General features: G+C 42.5%; 1 protein-coding gene across 8 annotated transcripts in view; it reads left to right on the top strand.

The window, feature by feature from the left end:
- The window catches only part of LOC788142 (phosphodiesterase 4D interacting protein-like), a 64,066-nt gene that overhangs the window by 23,719 nt on the left and 19,449 nt on the right, over positions 1-20,898 (top strand). For 3 of the 8 annotated variants that reach the window (XM_005203960.4, XM_024989817.1, XM_005203958.4), the window contains exon 1: positions 9,643-9,964. The exons of 1 other annotated variant lie outside the window; for it this stretch is intronic. The gene's annotated coding sequence lies outside the window, so the exon portion shown is untranslated. 8 annotated transcript variants of the gene reach the window in all.

Raw genomic sequence — 20,898 nt, forward strand, 5'->3', positions numbered from 1 at the left:
TATTGCATATTTGAAAGTTGCTAAGAGAGTAAATCTTAAAGGTTCTCATCACAAGAAAAAAATTATGTGATTAATGTTAACTAGACATTGCAGTGATCATAATGCAACATATGCAAATATTGAGTCATTATGTTGGACACCTGAAACTAATATAATGTTGTATGTCTATTATACCTCAATAAAAATTTGTCTTCATTGAAAATTTGGAAGAATTTTGCTCATTTAGGGAGTTTTCTTGGTAGTGGTGATGGTTTAGTTGCTAAGTTGTGTTCGACTCTTGCAACCCTATGGACTGTAGCTCCCTAGGCTCCTCTGTCCATGGATTTTCCCAGGCAAAAATACTGGAGTGGGTTGCCATTTCGTTCCCCAGGGGATCTTCCAGACCCAGAGATTGAACCTGTGTCTCCTGCATAATAGGCAGATTCTTTACTGCTGAGCCACCAGGAAAGCTGCTGTTCAGTGGCTCAGTCATGTCAGAATCTTTGAGACTCCATGGACTGCAGCACGCCAGGCTTCCCTGTCCTTCACCATCTCCCAGAGCTTGCTCAAACTCATGTCCATTGAGTTGGTGATGCCATCCAACCATCTTTGTCCTCTGTTGTCCCCTTCTCCTCCTGCCTTCAATTTTCCCCAGTATCAGAGATTTTTCTAATGAGTCGCTCTTTGCATCAGGTGGCCAAAATATTGGAGCTTCAGCTTCAGAATCAGTCCTTCTTAGCTAGTTCTTAGCTGCAACTAAACATTCAGAACCCTAAGGCTTTCATAGGCCACATATGGCATCAGTCTACTCAGAAAGATAAAAGATAAGAACTACAGCTTCCTTGCAAGCCAACCTCAGGCATCATTCTTCTGTGGGAATAGTCCTTGCAGCAGTCAGCACTGTCACCTAAGATATATTATCCTGGTTCTCTGCCCCTCACTTTCTAGTCTTGGACAGCTGGTGTGAGGTGTAAGGCAACAAGATACAGTAGAGCCATGCTGGCTTTTAAACTCCATGTCCCAGGAACCAATATCTGTTGCAAAACTTCACAGAGTAAGCAGATAGGGTAGGGAGGTGCCTGGAAAAAGAAAACCAGGCATAGCTTTCTTGACATAAGAGAAGCCATTTTTGGCCTAAACCATTTTGTGATCTAAGCCTGGCCACAGAGTCAGGGGAGACTGTAGGAAAAAAAAAAATCAACCCAGGATGACACTGTCTCTGGCATGCAGATGAATAGATGGATGGTGGTGCCAAACTCATTGCCTGCTCTTGCCCAGCTTTCAGCTGCTCTTTTGTCTCTGCTGCCCATAGTGAATCAAATGGTCGTTTATGTGGCTTCTCTGATGCCAACTGCTTTACTTATCACTGGGCCATTAGCAGAAGGTATTTGGACCAGAATAGTCTTAAAGAATATGCCTGCAATGCAGGAGATGCAAATTCGATCCCTGGGTTGGGAAGATCCCCTAGAGAAGGAATGGCAACCCACTCCAGTATTCTTGCCTGGAAAACTCCATGGACAGAGGAGCCTGGAGGGCTACAGTCCAAAGGGTTGCAAAGAGTCAGGCACACCTGAGCACAGGACACAGCAACACAACAGTCTTCTGCCACTCCACTGAACTTCAAACATTATCCCTTCTTCCTTCTTAATTGTGTCTTTTCTGAACACCAAGACTGATGATGCCCATTTTCCCATCCTGTGTTTCTTGTACATGTATCAAAGAAGCAGAGGTCTTTCTCTCTTGCACTTTCAGCCTTCTGAGCTGGCAGATTTAGACAGATTAGAGATAAGGAGGACACGTTTTCTGTTTTGGCAGATGAACTGTCCACATTATCACTTGATGTAGACTCATCTGTGAGGAGTGGCCATGTGGTAAATCAGGGAGTTTTGCCATTAACTGAGTGGTTATCAATGAAAGCTGATTGGGTTTTGACTGGCTTTAGCACTTTCTAGAGCTTCTCCCACACTTCAGTTTCTCTCTCATTCTAAACAGCTTTTGTTCTGTATTTGTTGTACCCACCTAATAATTAGCCGGAAGTTCTGAATACTCCTCTGTTATCTGTAATTGTCTGATAGACAGTTAGAAAAGGTAAATAATTAGCATTCAAAATGAACAATTGACTTCTCAGGTAGTAGATTCCAAAAATTAATGTACAATTTTAACCATTTGAGATGTTGTGGTGACCTGTATGAAAGTCCCTCAGTTGTGTCTGACTCTGCGACCCCATGGACTGTAGCCCATCAGGCTCCTCTGTCCACGGAATTTTCCAGGCCAGAATACTGAAGTGGGTACCTGTTCCCTTCTCCAGTGCATCTTCCCAACCCAGGAACTGAACACAGGTCTCCTGCATTGCAGGCAGATTCTTTACCAACTGAGCCATGACCTGTGCAGTGACCTGTTGAGAGAAATGTCTTTATTGACCAGCTTCCTCATCTTTCTGGTCCAATGTAATATATAGGATGTTCAAGAAAAGTTTATGCAATGGCAACCTAAAGGATAGGATGAGACCTCCTCTATATTCCTGAAATCTCTTAGGGGTACATTTACATGCATCATGACAAGAGAAAATCAGAATATTATAGGTATGACAAGGGAGAGAAGTCTTCTGATCTTCCAAAGCTAGCTTCCAAAGAGAGAATACACAGTAAAAGTATTCTTCATATTCTAGGCCACTCATTTGGTAGTAGGTGATGTCATGGTGTCAGAGGTGATACACAGAGTGTGGCAAGGATTTTAGCTCTAAATGTTACATGTCCCAGCAACACACCAGAACTCATTTCCTGCCTTGGAAGATGCACCCCATAGGGATAGCTGTGTAACTCACACCAGACATTTACCTTTCCATGATGACAGACCTATCCCAGTCCTAAGGCACAGTGTTCAGTCATTTCTTTCCCCAAACACTGACCATTTATTCTTTCCCTCCCTTTCCTCAGCTGACTGTGTTGCTCCTACCTGTTGGATCTTGGCATAGATGAGAATTGCCTTTGCAATAAAGACTTAATAGAGGTAGTAAATGAAGCCGCTGTGGTGGAAAAAAAGACAAAAAATTGTTTTGGCCTGCAATCAAACCTGGGTCACTCGTGTGGGAGATAAGATTCTTCCTACTGAAGCACTGGTCTTCTTAAAGTGTTCTTCTATAGGTCATAACACATCCAGTACTTCATGAGACTCATTCTCCCACAACCCCAGCAGGCCCTGGGACTTCATCTACCAGGATTCTTCAAAGAAATGGAGCCACCTGTCCACCCCTGGAATCAGTGATCACACAGATTCCAGTATATTAAGCAGCCTACTGTTTCTGGAGCTTGGTCTGGGATGGAAGCTCCCCCAAAGGATAAAAGTTCTCCCCTGAGGAACCTAAAATTACCCCTGTAGGAAGACCTATGTGCTCCTAAGACAACCTCTGAATCTTGATCACTGAGAATTCATGTAAGACCAAGTTTCAGAATGTTTCCTCCAGAGAACGTATTAGAGGGGCCTTTTGGTGGCCTTTACTCCTGCTGCGAGGAAACTGACTCAGTGAAAGTGAAAAACCAGAAGGTCAGGTGTACCAGCACAGTGACTCATTTTTATCCTTCCTTCCTAATTTCCAAGCCCTGTCAGAGACTTGTGCTTCTCCAATATGTAAATATTTCAAAGTCAACATAAGCCCAGAACCCACTATCTCCAGAGGCTGATTCTATTGCAGTTCGTTTCCCAGTGCCTCCCACAGTCTCCAGGGCCCTAATGATCAAGGGAGGAGGGACTACTGTTGCTTGGCTACTGTCTTGGATGATGCGGAATGTCCAGATTTATGCCATGGAACGATCAATCAGAACGCAGTGTGGCAAAGGGATTGAATAGACTAGACTAGCTGTAGGGAGGGCATTTTTTGATCTAATTATACTAATAGAGGTAAGAGGTGATAGAGGAAGGGCATAGTAATGAAGCAGAGGTGAGTCTGTAGAGAATCCAATAAATTTAAGCACTGTTTGTTAATTATACTGGAAATAAATTTCTATTCTGGGAGGATGAGAGAGTTTATCCAAAAAGGATAGCAAGATGGGCAACAGGCTGGATGGTGGTGAGGGTAAATGTACCAGGCAGGGAAGGGAAGAGGTCTGGGAATTGTTTTAGTGATCAGTTGAAATATGGGACATATGTAACATGCTGTACCTGGGTCTGACCATAGTGTTGAGGCAGAGGGTAGTGTGTGATGCTGACAGGGATTGGCTGGTATGTTGAGTTTTAACATATGTGACTCTGAGACACATGTGAGGCATCGACTTGTGGATTAGGAGTTGTGAGTTGAAAGTATAGGTCTGTAGTTTAGAAAGAGATGTGGGGACAAATGTTGATCTAGTTGATGTAGGTGGTAACTGAAAACATGTCGGCCAGAGCATATGCGTGTCTTGGGTGTTGGGCAGAGGGCAGCCAAAGCTCTTCAGTGTCAAGGTAATGATTGTTTTCCTTGTTTATGACTCAGCCTGGAACTAGCTTAGCTTCTCAGCAGAAGAAGCATAATTACAGGTCACAGCTCCTGTCTTTCAAAAAGTCCTAAATCCCGACATGTGAGGATCTCCCCAAGTTCCTTTCGTCAGTTTAATTTCCCCAAGGACAACTGAAGAAAGAAACCTCTATACTATTTGAACTTCACTAAAAGATCACAATGCTAATATTTTAATGATCAATATTTCTTTTAAATAGTCTACTCTTGGGATTTCCCTGGTGGTCCAGAGGTTAAAATGCCACGCTTCCAATGCAGGGGGTGTGGGTTAGACTTCTGATCGGGGAACTAAGACCCAACATGCCAGTTGGTATGGACAAAAACAAATAAATAAATTTAAAAATGAAAGAAAAATAAAATCATCTACTTCTCACACAGCTAATAAATCAAAGCCTATTAATTTCAGAAAAGACTCTTGAGAGTCCTTTGGACTGCAAGGAGATCAAACCAGTCAATCCTAAAGGAAATCAACCCTGAATATTCTTTGGAAGGACTGATGCTGAAGCTGAAGCTTCAATACTTTGGCCATCTGATGCAAAGAGCTGACTCATTGGAAAAGATCCTGATGCTGGAAAAGATTGAGGGCAAGAGGAAAGGTGGGGCAATAGAGGATGAGATGGTTGGATGGCATCACTGACTCAATGGACACAAGTTTGAGCAAACTCAGGGAGATAATGAAGGACAAAGAAGCCTGGCCTGCTACAGTCCATGGGGTTGCAAAGAATCAGACATGACTGAATGACTGAACAACAACCTCAAAAAGCAGACACATACTATTATTATAATGATCATAACACTGACCTTTACTCTTTCAGGAAAAAAAAATTTTAAAGGCTCAGACGACCAACTCCAAAATTTATCTGTCCACTATTTCTATCTTGATTCTGTCTTTTCCCCCCTCTTTCTTCTAATTTTGATTCTGATTCTGATTTCTTTCCTGGATTAGAATTATATCCTACCTAACCTACAAGATAGAAGACTTACACAGAAGGGACTGTGTAAGCTATAAAACACTTAGCTGCAACATGAAATTGGTTCCTTCCCTCTTGTCATCAAAAGGGCAAAGGAGAAGCCCCAGCAAGATGGTAGGAGGGGTGAAATCGCCTTTAGAATCAAACCCCATACCTGCCAGAAATGCTCAGAGGGCTCAAATATACCTTTTGCGCACCAGGACCCAGAGACCCAATCGAGATTGAGACAGAACTGTGTTTGGGTGTCTCCTGAGGAGGTATGGGTCAGCAGTGGACTGCTGCAGGGTCAGGGGCTCTGGGTGCAGTAGACCTGGGTATGGCATAAGCCCTCTTGGAGGAGGTCACCATTAACCCAGCCCAGAGCCTCCAGAACTTACACAGGACTGGGGAAACAGACTCTGGGAGGGCACAAAAAGAACCTTGTGCACACCAGGACCCAGGAGAAAGGAGTAGTGACCCCACAAGAGACTGATGCAGACTTGCCCGTGAGTGTCCAGGAGTCTCTGGTGGAGGTGTGGGACGGTGGTGGCCTGCTGCAGGGTCAGGGGCACTGAGTGTAGTAGTGTATCCATGGGACCTTCTGAAGGAGGTCATCATTATCTTCATTACCTCCACCATAGTTTGGCCTCAGGTCAAACAACTGGGAGGGAACATAGTCCTGCCCTTCAACAGAAAATCGGATTAAAGATTTACTGAGCATAGCCCTGGCCATCAGAACAAGACAAGGTTTCCCCTCAGTCAGTCTCTCCCATCAAGAAGCTTCCATAAGCTGCTTATCCTCCATCAGAGGGCAGACAGACTGAAAACCACCATCACAGAAAACTAACCAATCTGATCACATGGACCACAGCCTTGTCTAACTCAGTGAAACTATGAGCCATGCCACGTAGGGCCACCCAAGATGGACAGGTCATGGTGGAGAGTTCTGACAAAATGTGGTCCGCTGGAGAAGGGAATGGCAAACCTCTTCAATATTCTTGCCTTGAGAACCCCATGAACAGCATGAAAAGGCAAAAAGATAGGACACTGAAAGATGAACTCCCCAGGTTGGTAGATGCCCAATATGTTACTGGAGATCAGTGGAGAACTAACTACAGAAAGAATGAAGAGATGGAACCAAAGCAAAAACAACACCCAGTTATGGATGTGACTTGTGATAGAAGCAAGGTCTGATGCTGTAAAGAGCAATATTGCATAGGAACCCAGAATGTCAGGTCTGTGAATCAAGGTAAATTGGAAGTGGTCAAACAGGAGACGGCAAGAGTGAACATCAACATTTTAGGAATCAGTGAACTAAAATGTACTTGAATGGGTGAATTTAACTCAGATACCATTTTATCTCCTACTGTGGGCAAGCATCCCTTAAAAGAAATGGAGTAGCCATCATAGTCAACAAAAGAGTCCAAGATGCAGTATTTGGATGCAATCTCAAAAATGACAGAATGCTGTTTGTTTCCAAGGCAAACCATTCAATATCACAGTAATCCAAGTCTATGCCCTGACCAATAATGATGAAGAAGCTGAAGTTGAATGATTCTATGAAGACCTACAAGACCTTCTAGAACTAACACCCAAAAAAAGATGTCCTTTTCATTATAGGGGACTGGAATGCAAAAGTAAGAAGTCAAGAAATACCTGCAGTAACGGGCAAATTTAGCCTTGGAGTACAGAATGAAGCAGGGCAAAGGCTAACAGTTTTGCCAAGAGAATGCACTGCTCATAGCAAACACCCTCTTCCAACAACGCAAGAGAAGACTCTACACACGGACATCACCAGATGGTCAATACCGAAATCAGATTGACTATATTCTTTTCAGCCAAAGATGGAGAAGCTCTACAGTCAGCAAAAACAAGACCGGGAGCTGACTGTGGCTCAAATCATGAACTCCTTATTGCCAAATTCAGACTTGAAGAAAGTGGGGAAAACCACCAAACCATTCAGGTATGACCTAAATCAAATCCCTTATGACTATACAGTGGGAGTGAGAAATAGATTCAAGGGATTGGATCCGATAGAATGCCTGAAGAACTATGGACGGAGGTTCATGACATTATACAGGAAGCAGTGATCAAGACCATCCCCAAGAAAAAGAAATGCAAAAAGGGAAAATGGTTGTCTAAGGAGGCCTTACAAACAGCTATGAAAAGAAAAGAATTGAAAGGCAAAGGAGAAAAGGAAGGATATACCCATCTGAATGCAGAGTTCCAAAGAACAGCAAGGAGAGACAAGAAAGCCTTCCTCAGTGATCAGTGCAAAGAAATAGAGGGAAACAATGGAATGGGAAAGACTAGAGATCTCTTCAAGAAAATCAGAGATACCAAAGGAACATTTCATGCAAAGATGGGCTCGATAAAAGACAGAAACAGTATGGACCTAACAGAAGCAGAAGACACTAAGAAGAGGTGGCAAGAATACACAGAAGAACTGTACAAAAAAGAGCTTCACGACCCAGATAATCACGATGGTGTGATCACTCACCTAGCCAGACATCCTGGAATGAGAAGTCAAGTGGGCCTTAGGAAGCATCACTACAAACAAAGCTAGTGGAGGTGATGGAATTCCAGTTGAGCGATTTCAAATCCTAAAAGATGAGGCTGTGAAAGTGCTGCACTCAATATGCCAGCAAATTTGGAAAACTCAGCAGTGGCCACAGGACTGGAAAAGGTCAGTTTTCATTCCAATCCCAAAGAAAGACAATGCCAAAGAAGTTCAAACTATCACACAATTGCACTCATCTCACACACTAGCAAAGTAATGCTCAAATTCTCCAAGCCAGGCTTCAACAATATGTGAACTGTGAACTTTCAGATGTTCAAGCTGGTTTTAGAAAAGGCAGAGGAACCAGAGGTCAAATTGCCAACATCCATTGGATCATCTAAAAAGCAAGAGAGTTCCAAAAAAACACATCTATTTCTGCTTTATTGACTATGCCAAAGCCTTTGACTATGTGGATCACAACAAACTGTGGAAAATTCTTCAAGAGATGGGACTACCAGATCACCTGACCTGCCTTGTGAGAAACCTGTATAAAAGTCAAGAAGCAACAGTTTGAATGGGACATGGAACAAGAGACTGGTTCCAAATCAAGAAAGGAATAGGTCACGGCTGTGTATTGTCACCATGCTTATTTAACTTATATGCAGAGTACATCATGAGAAATGCTGGACTGGAAGCACAATGAAGCACAAACTGGAATCAGGATTGCTAGGAGAAATATCAATAACCTCAGATATGCAGATGACAGCACCCTTATGGCAGAAAGCTAAGAACTAGAGAGTCTCTTGATGAAAGTGAAAGAGGAGAGTGAAAAAGTTGGCTTAAAGCTCAACATTCAGAAAACTAAGATCATGGCATCTGGTCCCATCACTTCATGGCAAACAGATGGGGAAACAGTGACAGACTTTATTTTGGGGGGCTCCAAAATCACTGCAGATGGTGACTGCAACCATGAAATTAAAAGACGCTTGCTCCTTAAAAGAAAAGCTATGACAAACCTACACAGCATATTAAAAAGCAGAGACATTACTTTGCCAACAAAGGTCCCTCTAGTCAAACCTATGGTTTTTCCAGTAGTCACATATGGATGTGAGAGTTGGACCATAAAGAAGGCTGAGCACCGAAGAACTGATGCTTTTGAACTGTGGTGTTGGAGAAGACTCTTGAGGGTCCCTTGGACTGCAAGGAGATCCAACAAGTCCATCCTAAAGTAAATAAGTCCTGGGTGTTCATTGGAAGGACTGATGTTGAAGCTGAAACTCCAATAACTTTGGCCACACCTGATCCGAAGAGCTGACTCATTAGAAAAGACCCTGATGCTGGGAAAGATTGAGGGCAGGAGAAGAAGGGGACGACAGAGGATTAGATGGTTGGATGGCATCACCGCGACTCAATGGACATGAGTTTGAGTGAACTCCGGGAGTTGGTGATGGATGGGGAGGCATGGTGTGCTGCAATTCATGGGGTCGCAAAGAGTCAGACTCGACTGAGCGACTGAACTGAACTGAACGGAACTGAAACTTTTCTGGCTCCATTGGTCAAAATCTCCCTCTTCCATGCCCGTCCTCAACGGCCGGGCCGCGTTAGCGCAGCCGCGCTTGCAGGATCTGGAGCCTCACACCGCGCGCGGCGCCGGCGGAGAAGCTTCCGGCTCCGTGCAATCAAATTGCTTGGAGCTTGCGAGTTGCAGGTGCGCGCATGCGCACGCGGCGACTTTGTTCTCCAGCATCCGCTGCCCGCCTCGTTCTGACCCTACCGGCAATAACGTCCGGGCAGGAAGAGACCGGTAGGAGAAGGGTGGCCTCTCCTTTAAAGTCCTGTCCAGACAGAATCCAAAAACGATCTTGAGACGGAGGGAGAGGTGGAAATACGTTAAGGGAAAAGAAATCCTCGGTGATTTCCTCATCTTAAAGCACCCTGAAGATGAAGTCGTCGTCTGCAGGGACCAGGTTCTCCGGGCGCTGGTGAAGGTGGGTGGAGTCCCCATTAGCAGTTGGAGCCAAGCAGACAACCTGAGCCCGGCCACGAGTGAGTAAGCAGCCCCTCTTCCTCCCCGGATGGGCAGCACTTGAACTTCTCCCGTTTGGCTTTGGATGTATCCCAAGGATGCAACAGAAATGTCTACTTTTAAAGTTCACTTACTTGGGGCAAGAGTACTTTAAAATCTCTTAGCAAAGGAAACGGTTTATGGTGGGTTTTGACAGATTTTAGGTGTTCGGGATCTACAAAAACCAATACGCTAGGGAAAGCAACTACTGTTAATGACACACTCCCAGAAACAACACTTAAGCCAGGTACGTTTGTCCGTTAGGTTGCTGCTGCTAAGTTACGTCAGTCGTGTCCGACTCTGTGCGACCCCATAGACAGCAGCCCACCAGGCTCTCCCGTCCCTGGGATTCTCCAGGGCAAGAACACTGGAGTGGGTTGCCATTTCCTTCTCCAGTGCATGAAAGTGAAAAGTGAAAGTGAAGTCGCTCAGTCGTGTCCGACTTCGCAACCCCATGGACTGCAGCCCACCAGGCTCCTCCGTCCATGAGAGTTTCCAGGCAAGAGTACTGGAGTGGGTCGCCAGTGCCTTCTCCGGTCCGTTAGGTTGGACCTACTTTAAATGCACTGTTAGTGGAACTTCAGAAAAATTTAGGACGTTCACAATGAATATTTTAATTTTAGTAGTTTTATATGGAGATACACATTCCAGAAGTTAAGTAACAAACACTTGAAGCCCCCCTTTATGCCAACTTTACAAAAATGAAAAGGAAAGATGATATATAAATGACAAGACCTAATAAAATTACTTTTAATATTATTTTTTCCATCAATATTTTCCCCCTTTGGATAGGTAGCATCTAACTCCTCATTCGATGAAATCTGTCAACCACTGCAAGAACCTAATACCAGCTTTCTAGTTCCAGCTTACTCTTCCCTAAGACTTTCCTCAGCATCTTCCCATCATCTTTTCTATACCATAAAAGTAAATTCTACTTCAGCCTTTAATTTGCAACCCCAAACTCAACAATCAGCCTAGTAAGTTAGGGTAGAAGCCCTCCAAGGGACTCTCCCTACAAAGAAAATTTCAGGAGCTTCCCTGGTGGCTCAGTGGTAAAGAATCCGCCTGCCAATGCAGGAGACACTGGTTTGATCCCTGATCCAGGGAGATCCCACATGCTGGGGAGCAACTAAGCCTGTGTACCACAACTATCGAGCCTGTGCTCTAGAGCCCATGAGCCACAACTACTGAAGCCGGCGGGACCTACAGCTCATTGCTCTGCAACAAGATAAGCCACCACAGTGAGAAGCCCGTGCACCTCAACTAGAGTAGCCCCCATTCACCACAACTAGAGAAAAACCCTCACAGCAGCAAAGACCCAGCACAGCCAAAAATAAAATTGCATAGCAAATGTTGTATTCATGTTCATAAGGAAAACAAACTTTTTTTTCCGCCAAGAAAAACCCAGATTCATTGTTGAATGTTACAGATATTTTGTCTCTCAATCAGCTCTGGAGATAACTAGAGATTTTTCTTTGGAGACTGCAATAGAGGATTGTTGGCTAATAGGTCAGCTCTAATATGTGAAGGCATGTATCCTGCAATTAAATGAGAAGAGTTAAGTGAAAGTGTATCTTGATTTGCATGGTGGATACTTTAGTATGCACATTTCAAAATATCTTCAGCTGTGTGAAAAAGTCAAACCTGGAAGACTTTAAGATTTACTATCAAACTGTTTTTTACTGCAAACAAGATAGTATGGCAGAGGCAAAACAATAAGCCGCATACACCTATAGATAAGTGTAACTGAATTGAGATACCTAAAACAAACCCACCTTGCATGGGCAAATTATTTTTTTTAAGGACACTAGAGCAACTCAATGGGAAAAGGAATATCATTTTAATAAATAGTGCTGAAACAACTGGATATCTATGTAGGGAAAAAGCCTGCAGTCCTTACTTCGCAATATACACAAAAACTAATTTGAGTTGGACGATAGATCAAACCATACGAACTAAAACTATAACATTTTATAAGAAAATACATGAGAATATCCTGTGACCTGATAGTAAGCAAAGGTTTTCTAAATATGACAAAGAAATAAGTAAAAAATACAATGATAACAACTTTGCTGTATTTATGGATAACTATAAAATATAACTTTTAAAACAACTTTACAACTTGTTAAAACAACTTTTTAACAACATTAAAAAGTGTTCTCATAAAGTATACCATAAGTAAGTAGAAAGGCAAGTTACAATGGAGAAAAATAGTTACAAAAGATATCTGACAAAGACTGTCTCCAGAATATATAATGAACTCCTACAATTCAGTACTAAAAACTAAAACACCCATTTTTAAAACAGGCAAAAGCTTAAATACACTTCAGAGAGGAAGATACAGTAATGGCCAGTAAGCACATAAAAAAGTGTTCAATATCATTATAGGTATTAAAACTACATTGAGATACCTCTCCAGTAGTATGGCTAAAATTACAAAGTCTGAAAATATCAAATCTTGGTGAAGATGTGCACAAAACCAGAATTCTCATCTGGGGATGTAAATGTTATAATCACTTTGATTTGACGATTACTTATACATTTAAACATAAATTTACATAAATATCCTTCTGTTCCCATGTTTTGCTGGAAGTTTTACTTTCATTTCAGATTCAAAGGATTCCTTAATTAAAAAAACACTTGTTACATACAAATAAACAATTTCAATATTTAAAAGAGGATTATTTAACTTAATTTCAATATGCAATCATTAAAAGAAAAGAGAAACAACAGAGAAGAGTAATAGCACATACGTCAGCAAATTGGGCCGACCAACATCCAGACTTAAACAGTGTGCTGGGAAGTTCCGAGCAACAGCAATCTGGAGTCCCAGTTAGGAGAAGGGCAATGCATCCGCTCCACAAATGAGACTTCAAATTGCCCTTTCCAGAGCTCCCACTTATAATCCCAGGCCACAAACTGATGTTATCAGTTTACATGGAAAAATGCAGCTCTGGTTTTACTATAACATTTTTACAATGCTGTTTGTGTCACCTTGTGAGTCATAGGATTTCGTTAAACCCCAAGCAATTGGCCAGACCTCCAGGGGCTCAAGAATTCCAAGACTCACTCCCTTTCTTTTCTGAAGTACCACTTGATTTGCTGTGCTTGCAGACAGGCACGGAATCCAGACAGGTTAGAAGCAAAGTCAGAGGCCTCTCCTGCTTTGAAGCCTGAACAAGACTTCCTCTATTTTAATTTCCCTAACATCCCAGAAACACTTCGTTTAGATATTCTTCCAAGAGAAATACACATGTTCATACAAAAAGAAGTTGTAGCAAGGATGTTCATAGCATTTTAAAAACTATTTTATATTGAAGTATAGCTGATTAAAAATGTTGTGATAGTTTCAGGTGGACAGCAAAGGGGCTCAGCCATACATATACATGTATCCATTCTCCCCCAAACTCCCTTCCCATCCAGGCTGCTGCATCACACTGAGCAGAGTTCCCTTTGCTATACAGTAGGACTTTGTTGGTTATCCATAAATACAGCAATATGTACACGTCTATCCCAAACTCCCTAACTATCCCTTACCCAAATTCTTCCCCTCTGACAATCATAAGTTCATTCCCTGAGTTTGTGAGTCTGTTTTGTAAATGAGATCATTTGTATCATTTCTTTTTTAGATTCTACATATAAGTGATGTCATGATAGTTCTCCTTTTCTTTCTGACTTACTTCATTCAGTATGACAATCTCTAGGTCCATACATATTGCAGCAAATGCCATTATTTCATTCTTTTTTAATGGCTGAGTGATATTCTATTGTATATATGTACCACATCTTTATCCATTCCTCTGTCAATGGACTTTTAGGTTGCTTCCATGTCTTGGCTATTGTAAACAGTGTTGCAGTGAACATTGGGGTGCATGGATCCTCTTGGACCATGTTTTTCTCCAGATATAAATAAACTGTGGAAAATTCTGAAGGAGATGGGCATACCAGACCACCTGACCTGCCTCTTGAGAAACCTGTATGCAGGTCAGAAAGCAAGTTAGAACTGGACATGGAACAACACACTGGTTCCATATAGGAAAAGGAGTACGTCAAGGCTGTAATTGTCACCCTGTTTATTTAACTTATATGCAGAGTATATCATGAGAAATGCTGGGCTGGAGGAAGCACAAGCTGGAATCAAGATTGCCAGGAGAAATATCAATAACCAAAGATATGCAGATGACACCACCCTTATGGCAGAAAGTAAAGACGAACTAAAGAGCCTCTTGATGAAAGTGAAACAGAAGAGTGAAAAGTTGGCTTAAAACTCAACATTCAGAAAATTAAGACCGTGGCATCTGGTCCCATCATTTCATGGCAAATGGGGAAACAGTGGAAACAGTGGCTAACTTTATTTTTTTGGGCTCCAAAATCACTGCAGATGGTGATTGCAGCCATGAAATTAAACGACACTTACTTCTTGGAAGGAAAGTTATAACCAACCTAGACAGCATATTAAAAAGCAGAGACATTACTTTGTCAACAAAGGTCTGTCTAGTCAAGGCTATGGTTTTTCCAGTAATCATGTATGGATGTAAGAGTTGGACTGTGAAGAAAGCTGAGTGCCGATGAATTGATACTTTTGAACTGTGGTGATGGAGAAGACTCTTGAGAGTCCCCTGGACTGCAAGGAGATCCAACCAGTCCATCCTAAAGGAGATCAATCCTGGTGTTCATTGGAAGGACTGATGTTGAAGCTGAAACTCCAATACTTTGGCCACCTGATGCGAAGAGCGGCCTCATTTGAAAAGACTCTGATGCTGGAAGGGATTGGAGGCAGGAGGAGAAGGGGAAGACAGAGGATGAGATGGTTGGATGGACCAACTCAATGGACATGGGTTTGGGTGGACTCCGGGAGTTGGTGATGGACAGGAAGGCCTGGTGTGCTGTGGTTCATGGGGTTGCAGAGAGTCGACTGAGTGACTGAACTGAACTGATATGCCTAGGAGTGGGATTGTAGGGTCGTATGGTAGCTCTATTTTTAGTTTTTAAGGAACCTCCATACTGTTCTCCATAGTGGCTGTACCAATGTATATTCCTGCCAAGAGTAGAGTAGGATTCCCTTTTGTCCACACTCTTTCCAGCATTTTTTTGTTTGTAGATTTTTTGATGATGGCCATTCGGACTAGTGTGAAGTGATATCTTATTGTAGTTTTGATTTGTATGTCTCTAATAATTAGCAATGTTGAGCATCTGTTCATGTGCCTTTTGGTCTTATGTAAATGGCAACCCAATCCAGTACTCTTGCCTAGAAAATCCCATGGACGGAGGAGCCTGGTGCAGGCTACTCTCCATGGGGTCGCAAAGAGTCGGACACGACTGAGCGACTTCACTTTCACTTTATGTCTTCTTTGGAGAAACATCTATTAGTTCTTCTGCCCATTTTTTTTGACTGGGTTGTTTGTTTTGATAATGTTAAGCCTCATGAATACTCATGGTTAACTTTTTAATGTGAGTTTACATTGATATACCTTGGATCCCCTAAAGATTAAATTAACAGGAGAGCAGCAGGATGAAGCAAGAGTCCAGAAACCTGACAACAGAACTGAAGAGCAAAAAGAACTCCACTATGAGCCAGAAAGTAAAAAGCCAGGCTGTAAAGGAGAAATGTATCTTTCCTGATTCAGAAAAGTTGGTTTCTGGGCTGAAATGTGTTTTTTAAAATGTCCAGAATCTCTCTAGTACTAAGATCCCAGACCCAGCTAAAAAAAAAAATTCTGATCCAACTTAAAAACATTTGAAGCCAGTGGAAAACTGAATCTACTTAATTAAACAAAAGCAGCCCAACTCAAGAAAGACATGTTAGATTGACTGAGCCGTCCACACTAGAGGCCTGATAGAAAAATGAGTATGTCCATGTTGTTGTTGTTCAGTGGCCAAGTTGTATCCAGCTCTTTGCAACTCCATGGACGCAGCACACTGGGCTTCCCTGTCCCTCATCACCTCTCAGAGTTTGTCCAAGTTCATGTCCATTGAATTGGTGACACCATCCAACCATCTTATCCTCTGTTGCCCTCTTCTCCTGCCTTCAATCTTTCCCAGCATCAGGGTCTTTTCCAATGAGTCAACTCTTCCCATCAGGTAGTCAAAGTATTAGAGCTTCAGCTTCAGCATCAGTCCTTCCAGAGTATTCAGGGTTGATTTCCTTTAAGATTGACTTGTTTGATCTACTTGCTTTCCAAGGGACTCTCAGGAGTCTTCTCCAACATCACAATTTGAAAGCATCAATTCTTTGGCACTCGGCCTTCTTTATTGTCTAACTCTCATATCTGTATGGAGAAGGCAATGGCACCCCACTCCAGTATTCTTGCCTGGAAAATCCCATGCACGGAGGACCCTGGTAGGCTGCAGTCCATGGGGTTGCTAAAAGTTGGACACCAATGAGCAACTTCACTTTCACTGAATTTTCACTTTCATGCATTGGAGAAGGAAATGGCAACCCACTCCATTATTCTTGCCTGGAGGATCCCAGAGAAGGGGGAGCCTGGTGGGCTGATGTCTATGGGGTCGCACAGAGGCGGACATGACTGAAGTGACTTAGCAGAAGTAGCAACAGTAGCGTATCTGTACATGATTACTGGAAAGACCATAGCCTTGACTATACAGACCTTTGTCAGCAAAGAGATGTCTTTGCTTTTTAATACACTGTTTAGGTTTGTCATAGCTTTCCTGCCAAGAAACAATCATCTTCTAATTTCATGGCTGCAGTCACCATCTGCAGTGATCTTACAGCCTAAGAATAGGAAATCTGTCACTGCTTCTACCTTTTCCCCTTATATTTGCCATGAAGTGATGGAACCAGATGCCATGATCTTAATTTTTTTAATACTGAGCTTTAAGCCAGCTTTTTCACTCTCCTCCTTCACACTCATCAAGAGGCTCTTTAATTCCTTTTCACTTTCTGCCATTAGAGTGGTATCATCTGCATATCTGAGGTTGTTGATATTTCTCCCAGTGATCTTGATTCCAGCTTGTGGCTCATCTAGCCCAGCATTTTGCATGATGTGCTCTGTGTGTAAGTTAAATAAACAGGGTGATAATAAACAGGCTTTTAAACTCCTTTCTCAATCCTGAACCAATCAGGATTGTTCATACAATTGTTCCATACAGAGTTCTAACTGTTGCATTTTGACCTGCATACAGGTTTCTCAGGAGACAGGTAAGATGGTCTGGTATTTCCATCTCTTTAAGAGTTTTCCATAGTTTGTTATGATCCTCCCAGTCAAAGGCTTTAATGTAGTCAATGAAACAGAGGTAGATGTTTTTCTGGAATTCCCTTGCTTTCTCTATGATCCAGCAAATGTTGGCAATTTGATCTGTGGTTCCTCTGCCTTTTCTAAACTCAGCTTGAACATCTGAAAGTTTTTGGTTCACATAGTGCTGAAGCCTAGCTTGGAGGATTTTGAGCATAACTTTACTAGCATAGGAGATGAGTGTAATTGTCTGGTGGTTTGAACATTCCTTAGTACTGCCCTTCTTGGGAATTGGGATGAAGGTTGATCTTTTCCAGTCCTGCAGCCACTGCTGGGCTTTTCAAATTTACTGACATATTGAGTGCTGCACTTTAATAGCATCATCTTTTAGGATTTTAAGTAGCTCTGCTGGAATTCCATCATCTCCACTAGCTTTATTGGCAGCAGTGCTTCCTAAGGCCCGCTTGACTTCACACTCCAGAATGTCTGGCTCTGAGTGAGAGACTGCACCATGGTGGTTATCTGAGTCATTAAGGTCTTTTTTATACAGTTCTTCTGTGTATTCTTCCTGTCTCATATTGATCTCTTCTGCTTCTATTAGGTCTTTACCATTTCTGTCCTTAATTATGCCCATCTTTGGATGGAATATTCCTTTGATATTTCTACTTTTCTTGAATAGATCTCTAGTCTTACCCTTTCTGTTGTTTTCCTCTATTTCTTTGCATGTTCATTATTGTTGTTGTTCAGTCACCCAGTTGTGTCCGACTCTTTGTGACCCCATGAACCGCCGCATGCCAGGCCTCCCTGTCCATCACCAACTCCCAGAGTTCACCCAAACCCATGTCCATTGAGTCAGTGATGCCATTCAACCATCTCATCCTCTGTTGTCCCCTTCTCCTCCTGCCCTCAATCTTTCCCAGCATCAAGGTCTTTTCCAATGAGTCAGCTCTTTGCATCAGTTCCTCTTCACTTTCTGCCATTAGAGGGTATCATCCACATATCTGAGGTTGTTGATGTTTCTCCCACCTATCTTGATTCCAGCTTGTAACTCATCCAGCCTGGCATTTCTTATGGTGTGCTCAGCATATAGGTTAAACAAACAGGGTGACAGCAGACGTACACCTTTCTCGATCTTGAACCAAACAGTTGTTCCATACAGGGTTCTAACTGTTGCTTCTTGCATATTCATACTGGAGAGTAAATATTTGCTTCTGTCTCTACACTGCCAAACACACTGTCTGACACATATTAATAAGTTACTGGAGGCATAGTGAAGCAAAAAGTGACATATAATCAAAAGAAAAAGAGATGACCAATTTAATGGACATGAATTTGCACAAACTCTGGGAGACAGTGGAAGACAGAGGAGCCTGGCATGCTGCAATCAATGGGGTTGCAAAGAGTTGGACATGACAGCGTCTGAACAACAACAAAAAGACAACTCTCGGGTGGCCTTGATGCTGGACTATTCCACAAGGACTTGAAAATAAACAAAGACGTGTTAAATGACCTAACAAGCCAAAAAGTAGAGTAAGAAAAAAATGTGAATCACTGTAAAGAAAGCATTAAGTTTTCAATGATAAAGGTACACGTGCATGCTCAGTCACTCAGTTGTGTCTGACTCTGCAACCCCATGGACTGCAGCCTGCCGGGCTCCTCTGTCCACAGAAATTTCAAGGCAAGAATACTGGAGTGGGTTGCCATTTCCTTCTCCAGGGGATCATACTGACCCAGGAATGGAACCTACCTCTCCTGTCTCTCCCCAGTGGCAGGTGGATTCTTTACCACAGAGCCTTAGGGAAACCCCAATAAAGGTACATGGATATGGCTAAATATGAAAGGGTTATGTCATTAATGAACTTAGAAAAGCATGAATTTGTCTCATTTTTTATGGGATATTCTCCCTTCTCCTTGTCCCTTTAGGAGCACTGCCTCTTTAAGTCAAGAAGAGGTGCTCAGCTGTCCCCTCTACCCTTTGAACATAAAAGACACTGTTAACCCTTTTTTCTAGGAGCCTCTCTAGGGAACTCCCTTGTTTCAGACCAGGAGAATCAAGATCCATAAATACTTCTGGTTGGGAGATATGATCACATCATCTCTGGAACCATGTAGTCTGTTTTGGGGTAGATTAAATGGTTTTTATTTACTTTCTTCTCTTCCTTATTTTGTTAATTAGGCTAAATGTTTCATAAGCCTTCCTTTCAGTCTTCTTTTTTTCTTTGAAATCTTGGAGGTGGAACAAGAAGGAAGAGATGCAAATCTTAGTGAAGCCTTCTCACTGAGCATGATGGCCAAGGAGAAGGGCTCTGCCTGGGTCTGAGTGCTGGGTCCCATCATCGTAGTGGTGGGACCCTTAAAAGGTTAGCTCGGCCTTTTACTGCTTCAGTGTTTTCCTCTGCAACAAGAGGGTGGTAAAATCCTACACTGTGTTTCAGAGTTATGTGGACTTAATAAATTATTACATAGTAAAGCACTGAGGAATGGTGCTGGTCACACAGTAAAGCTCCAAGAAAGCTGTTATTTTTGTTATTATTATTAAGCCTTTTATTTCCACTTCTAACTATACCACTGCTGACTTTCAACATCCCCTGGAATAAATTAAGGATGTCTAATGGTCTGGTTGGCCTCTTCTCCTGCATATTAGTGACCAGGAAAACTGGTTATTGGCAAGGTTTGATAGTGATCTAACTAAAGGGCAGACAGCTCAGCAAGGAACTGGATCAAATTTCATCAAATTCTTGGACTTCTATGCAGGCATAATGACTTTCAGCTCATGGTAGAAAATCTTTTGTATGTGATTCTAGGAAGTGCTTTTAGTATACAACCAGACTTGTTGTTTAGTCACTAAGAATACTGGAGTGGGTTGCCATTTCCCTTCTGCAGGGGATCTTCCCAATCCAGGGATCGAACCTGAGTCTCCTGCATTGCAGGGGGATTCTTTACCACTGAGCCACTAGGGAAGCCCCGACCCACCTGCAATGCAGGAGCCAAATCAGACTTACCCAAATATAAGAAAAATCCAAGTATGGATCAGAGACCCCTTATTTTTTGTTGTTCTTAAGGAATCAAAGTAGGAAAATTTAATTTACCTGGAATTTGTAGATTTCCTCTTTCAGTTATGGAGTATCTGTAGCAAACCAGCACACACTCTGAAAACAAGTAGATAAAATCTGATTTAAAGGAATTCTGTTTGAAGTCTTTGGAAAACTACCAATGCAGTCAGGACACACAGAGTCAGTTCTAGAGAGAGCCTCATTGGAAGGAAACTAATTCTCTGCCTTTGCCCCTCAGGGCATTTGCCAAGTTTTGGCAAGGAACAAGAGGCTGAGAAGCTAGGTAGAGGGCAGATGCTAAAGAGGGGGGAGAAAAGTAGCAGCACTTTGGGTAATCTCCTGGGATCAGGGATGGGGAGTTCAGTTTAGTTCAGTTGCTCAGTCGTGTCTGGCTCTTTGCGACCCTGTGGACTGCAGCACACCAGGCCTCCCTGTCTATCACCAACTCCCAGAGTTTACTCAAACTCATGTCCATTGAGTCGGTGATGCCATCCAACCATCTAATTTTCTGTCACCCCCTTCTCCTCCTGCCTTCAATCTTTCCCAGCATCAGGGTCTTTTCAAGTAAGTCAGTTCTTCGCACCAGATGGCCAAAGTATTGGCGTTTCAGCTGAAATGGAGATGGGTGAGGCTTTTTTCTAAGTGTAATCTTAATACAGTTTTCATTTT

This window comes from Bos taurus, chromosome 3 (assembly GCF_002263795.3).
Source record: "Bos taurus isolate L1 Dominette 01449 registration number 42190680 breed Hereford chromosome 3, ARS-UCD2.0, whole genome shotgun sequence".
Taxonomy (NCBI): Eukaryota; Metazoa; Chordata; class Mammalia; order Artiodactyla; family Bovidae; genus Bos; species Bos taurus.